This window comes from Tigriopus californicus, chromosome 12 (genome assembly GCF_007210705.1).
Source record: "Tigriopus californicus strain San Diego chromosome 12, Tcal_SD_v2.1, whole genome shotgun sequence".
NCBI classification, from domain to species: Eukaryota; Metazoa; Arthropoda; class Copepoda; order Harpacticoida; family Harpacticidae; genus Tigriopus; species Tigriopus californicus.
Genome location: NC_081451.1, coordinates 11,991,883 through 11,998,641, shown reverse-complemented (window position 1 = coordinate 11,998,641; position 6,759 = coordinate 11,991,883).

Sequence of the window (6,759 nt, the reverse complement as noted above, 5' to 3'; positions counted from 1 at the left end):
ATTCTTGTACACATACAATGCACTCACTTATATATATCTTATCATAATCTGTCAATTAATCATACAGGGAATAACATTACATACAGCGCTTAGTGAAGTTGTTGAGCACCCAAACCCCAAAAAACTGCTAATAGCTTCCGGCTCAAAATTTAATTCTTCATCTGATTATGGTGGACGTATGAAAATAAAAAGGTTCCCTACAAGGAAGAGCAAATTTCGAAGGAACAAGTTAAGGACCGAACTGACAAATCCGCAGAAAACGTAAACAGAAGAAAGGAAAAATCAAAAAAGTGTCCAAAAGTTTTTCCTGACAAAAAGGCCAGAAAATAGCAAAAAGTTCCTATTTAGGTTTTAACTTTTCTTTCGAGGTCTAGCCATAATGAACATCCATATGAACATTCTTTTTAAAACAGATGTGTGTAAAACAGGTGTTTCGCCATGAACACCAAAGAAACAAGAGAGCTCTTATATTGAGAGGGATTAATGAAGTTGCGACTGCACAGTGTTCAGAGAAGATATGAGAGGTATCTGATACTGTATGTCTTCAAGAGCATTCATAAGCTTTGTCCCAACCCAGGATTTAGGGTCAATTCTAGTTACCGCAGAGGCTTAATGCGCGTTTTGAGAGCACCCTCAAGTCCTTGAGAATCCAGCCTAATTCGATCTTCTTTCTTGGGATCTTCTTAGTTCAATTTGCTGCCCTTAAATGCTTGTAGGGAGTATGTTGGTGTTGATCCAGTAACAGTATTTAATTCAGACTTGGACAAGTTTTTGAATAAAATTCCTGATCAACGCTTTAGTCAAGGGCTAGCCGGATCCGTCAACTCTAATTTGTTGGTCAATTAAGTAATATATGAAAATAAAGTTAAATAAAATGAATAACTTTTCGTCTTGAATTGCTGGGAATTCCATTCCCAGTAGCTGTAAGGAAGTCCGCAAACAACAGCAACAACATGTGAACGTCTAATTTTCAAATTTGTCATTTTTTGCGATTACTCATCCTTACGTACTAGAGACGATTTTTATATAAAGTAGACCAACTTCAAGTTTAAACTTGATTACAGTTGCAATTAAAAAATATGGAATCGCATTTGTGAAACATTGATATTAAATAAGTTTCAAGGGATGATGTAAGCTATTTTTAGGTTTTTCTACCTGCTTCAAAAGAGTGAAAAGTTATTCATTTTTATTTGGCCAAAAGAAAAAGCACATCATATTTCTTGGCAATTGTTGTAAGATATAACCGGGAGAATTTGTAGTCAAATTGATACAAATGCAACCTTTGAAAGGGTAATATCATATTGTTTGGTCGATGGATTTTGATAATGCTTTTTTGATTAAAAACGCAACTAAGGTATATCAATTTCAGTTTTCAAAGCAATATCTAGTTTCAAGTTTCATGTGAATTAATGTACTACTTTGCATGGTATTCTACAAAAATTGTTCCTTTTGTTTTTATAACAAAGGAAATCGTCACTAGAAGTCTTGGTACATGCCCAAACACTTAATCAGTGCTGTGGGGACAATCCTGTATATAACAGCTATTTATTCAATAACGAGGGCGTTCTATGCCCGACGTTTATAGACGTGAAGCTTAAAAAAGTCAATACAATCAAGACCAGGGATGAGAAATCATTACATACTTCTAGCCCTCAAGCCCTCTCCCTCTTCCCTTTCCCCCTCTCAATGGCCATAATGATCTCTCTTTTCTAGGTTGGATTGAACAACTAGGTATCGTGAGGAATCAGCGACAACAGCTGATCAAGCAGAGAGGAGGAAATCAACCGGTGTTGGCCTGCTTCCTGAACTGTCATGGACAGGCGAATATGGTGCAAGTGGCTGGAGCTGGACGGTGTCTCAACAAGATCCGAGGAAACGCCTTCACCTTCTTATCTGACACGTGGGTCACCAAGAAGAAACACGAGAATTGCTTTCCTGGTGTGGTCCTTGCCAGAAAGCCAATTGAGCGTGGTCGGCCTAGCGGTGGATTGGAGCTCTATATTACCAAATACTTTGAGCCCATCCTTCTCTCGTCCTCTCCTCATCACATAGCCGTGGACGCCCAAGGCTTCGCCATAATTGTCTTTTACTATCAGCCAACCACAGACCATGATGACCTCGTCTCGGATCTCACAACCATCCTTCAGAAGGTGAAGAATCCAGAGAAAGTCATCATTGGTGGCGACTTTAACATCCGTCCTGACTCAATTAAATTCTCCGAGCTAACCCACATCCTGAGCCAATGGAGAATCTTTCTGCGCTCCGATCCAGGAGTCCCTACAAACACGTACTGCTGGGGCTCCTCTTTCTTGACCAGATTTTCATATCAGAAAATATTCCATCTTCAGTCAGTTTCGTCCATCCACTGGCCTCTTCTGATCACCTCCCAATTTCAGTCAAAGAGTGAAGAAGTGCTGTACTCAGACTCGGCTCTTCCCAGGTCTTCTTGCTCTTTTGCACGGCTTCCTGGGTTCCTACTTCCATACAATGACGATTTTTGTCCTTAAAACAGTTCCCACTTCTTGGCACCACAACAATGGCAAAGTCTCAACAGTTAGCAATGGCAGGTGGTTCTCCTCTGGGAGGTTAAAAAACTGACTTCTCTCCTCGAGCTCCAAATTGAGACTTCTGTCCTTGTAGAAGGACGATGGTTGACTGTTGTGTCGGTTCAACTCTCCCATACAGCGTTGACTTCCGTCTTGTCCTCATGGAGGCTAACCGGATTGTCGTAGTAGCTTATGGTCGAAAGTGTAGGCTTATCCTGTAAAGCATGGGATTGTGGAGACATCTGCCCACCACTGGCGTGAATGTCGAAAGGGTCATCAATTTCACAGTTGTCTATATAGCTATGAAGGGTTGGGTTGTCTTTGGTGGTCAAGGGACGGCATTTTGGTGACAACAATTCTTGGGGATAAGATTTCTTTTTCAGATTATCTTGCTTTCTCATAACATCCACGGTAATATTGTTTAGCGTAACCAAGGATTTGCGAGATTACGTCGGATCTATTTCTGAGGCTCAGTTCCTTGGGAGAGTCTCCAAATTTCACACCTTTACAAGACCTTGTCATCAATGATGGGCTGGAGAAGCTACTTATGATGGAGTACGACGTCTCCGCGAGCATTGGGGATTGCATCTGGTTGACATCTGGGCCCCAAACGGACCCAATGAGCAATCCAAAGACTTCGCTTTTTTCACAAGGTGATATAATAGATCGTCTCAAGGCATTTAAAAAAAACAGTTCGATGAGTAATCATTCATCCTGTACATCATTTATCTATACAATATCAGCATGACGTACTCGATTGTGTGCGGAACACCCTCTTAGCTGCCCACTTCTCCAGATTGGTAGAGGATGTGTATCTCCTTCCCGAGTTCCAAATCTCCTTCCCGAGTTCCAATTCGGTTTCCGGAGAAGCTGCTCTACCACCACGGCACCTACTTTCCTTTATAAAATTGTGCACTTGAAGATCAGCAATGAGAGGAGAGTGTATGGATGCTTTATGGATTTCTCCAAAGCATTCAATAAGGTGGACCAAACGCAGTTATTCCTCAAACTCCCATTGTTCCACGTTCAACATGTGTCCTGCTGTCCAACATCTCTGCAGGACTCAGATGCTCCATTCAATCTGGTGAGTATCTAACCCCTTGCTACTTCACTTCTATTGGCCTTCGGCAGGGGGATCCCCCCACAGCGGAGTGGGACTATCCCTTAGCGAGACAGCTGTCGTCTGACTCAGAACAAACAAACAAAAAAAAACAAGCATACTCTGGGTAACGTCCAAGCCTTAAAATCAGGATAGGTATTTCATTTTTGGACACTTTTGTCCACCCATGTCCAAATGTGTCCAAAAATACGAAATTTCAAATCTAAAGGAAAAAAAGGCAAAATAAGCCCTCAAAACCTTTGCCATATACATTTAACATACCATATAACATGATAAAAATATCGTTTATAAACTCCTTACAAATCTAAAAAGAGTGTTATTGGACATTTGATATTTTTTGACATACCCCAAAAAGATACTTGAATACCTACTCTTAACTCTTTTTTATCTTACCTTAGACAGCAAGCAGGGAGCAAAACCACCAGAATACAGCAGGTGCAATGCATTCAAAACTGGAACAATTCAATAACATATTCTTGTTATTATACAGCTTTATTTATTCAACATTGTTAACTTTTTTGCAACAATATTTTTGTTTAAAATGATCAGTCATTTGAAATTTCCTAAAACTTAAACATCTTGCCCATTTGCTAGATTTCAATAATGACATATCTTTCCTCCGTTTATGTTTTTTCTTCCCTAAGCATAAACTTTAATCTTCCCTAAGCATAAACTTTCAGTATTCTTAGGCATATTTGTAAAAACTTTTAAAGATGCATTTGATGTCAGAAAATGGGAGGAATCACTTATCACGGAATTTCTAGAGAAACGTATTTCTTAGCTTTTAGATGCATGATAAAAATGTAGTTTATAAACTCCTTAAAAATCTAAAAGGAGTGTTATTGGGCATTTGATATTCAGCTGCTTAGCTTTTTTTATATAAGACTTAATTCTAGTTGAAATTACCCAGCCACTAAATAACCTGATTGTTGTGTGGCTTTGACTTTTCAACATTCAAAATATATTAATGATGTTTGTTTTGACTTTACAAAGCTGTATTGTATGAGGATAATCAATTGATACCTCAAAAACACATTTTAGTTTATATCTTGGAAATCAAAAAACGTTACTGAAATGTCGTGTCTGTTTTCTGCAAAGGATAGTGGCTACTTCATATTTATGTATTTTAAGAAAGGTTACGTTTCATTAATCACTGATTCCATTTGCTGGTTAACATCTAGATTAAGAGGAGAAATAACTTCATTTAGGGTTTAAAATGTTTGTGCTTGTCAACCCCTTTTGGACAATTGTGCTTACTTTTGGACATTTTCTGCCCACATTTGTTCATTTTTGTTGGACTTTTTCGTCCACTTGGTGTCCAAAAGTCAAGCTGGTTCTCAAAATTGCCCACCTTGCTTAACATGGAGGTATGAGCGTTTAAAAAGACTCGCCTCCGAGTATTATTGTTTTGGTCCCCAAAGAGGCCATGTCACTCTCAGATTTTCAAAAATCTTCGCAAGATTCTCATTAGCTCTCTTCCCTCTTTTCATCATGTCCATTTGTTTGGGTTCGAACACATCGAACCAAAAACTGTTGGCGTGCCAGGGACCTTATGGAGTTCTTCGAAGACAGGAAAGATCGTCGTTTCCAATAATCGTTTCTAAAGAAGAATCACCCTCGCTAGTCACACGCTCCATTCCTACGATTCGACATCCAGACAGATTTCAACCCGATTGAATCCGGATCTGGCGGGAAAGGTGAAGCATACTTGTGAAGGAACATCATTACTGCTCATGGCTATTAAACTTGCTTCATCATTAATCATTCTTCTAGTGATTGAGTTGGAAATAAAGAAAGAAGTAACAATCAGGTTGAGTGATGATTTTGTAGCACAATTTACTGTATCTCTCTGTCACGATATTGATAACGCTCGGTAGGCTCCCAATTCCCATCATTCTTGTTATTTCATTCAGAGCTAGATTGAAGTCGTTAAATGTAAAGTCTACAGCAACACGAGTGATGCTGCTTTCTCCATTCTAGTTAAAGGATAAATCAAGGGCAATGGCTGGGAATTTTCCGCACTGATTTGGCATAGGACTCCTTGTGAAGGTGATCCAATATCTTCCATTGTCAACTCCTTACTTCTTCCCTACTAGGTAACTTTGGAAGTATGCGTTTTCTTGACGAACCAAGTACACCATATCAAGTCGTGAAGTGATGAAAATGTTGAGACTTCTTTGTCAGTTCTTTTGGAGAGGTTCATATACTTGGTTTTGAGTTATGACTACTTTGAGGAACGAGGAGAGTGAACTAGAAGAATACGGCATTTCAAGGAATAACTATCTTTGGTACAGATTAATTTTACAGGTTTAAGTATATTTCTAGAAAACTGACAGAAAACGTTACAAGTAGATGTGAGTCATGTCAATAACATTTCCATGGCAGTTGTTCCAAGGGCGTTTTTTTTCTTTTTGAGTTTGCATAATGAGGTTATGTAATTTACAATCCACGGACAGGCACACAAATACGGGGCATTTCCTTGGACAAGGAGAAAGAAGTGGGGAGAGTCTTGAGCTCTCGAAGCACCTGTTGGTTGCGGATCTTCTCCACATAATGGTAAGACATGCGGTTCTTTTCCATGCAAGTGAAGTCGACATCTTTCCTCAGGAGACCTTCCTCAGGGGCAGGGCGGCATTGGGCACCACATTCAGTCAAGGGGACCTTGGAAAAGCACAACTCATTGGACTTCTCAATGATCTCATGACGGTGGACAGTGCACTCGCCAGCCTGAGCCTTGAAGGATCCAGTAACCTTGAATAGCAAATGAGAATCTGTTGAGGTATACTGGTTTCATTTTTCCAGAAACATGGTTAAGGTGATGCCATTATCAGAACGAGGATATGAAATCAAGCAATCAGTTTTTACTTTGAAAGTCAAAATCAGCATCACTCAATATGGATGTCATATTTTGGACCCCTGAAGAGGTTAACTTACCCTGGTGGGAATTACTTTGTAGGTGGCGCATTCTTCATTCTCGCGGATCAACTCTTGCTCGACTTTCTTGGGGAGGGGCTTGCAGTTCTCAGAGCCATGTTCCACACGGTAAGAAGCAGCAAAGATCTCGGGCTTGGAGTAGACACAACCTTGGGGACC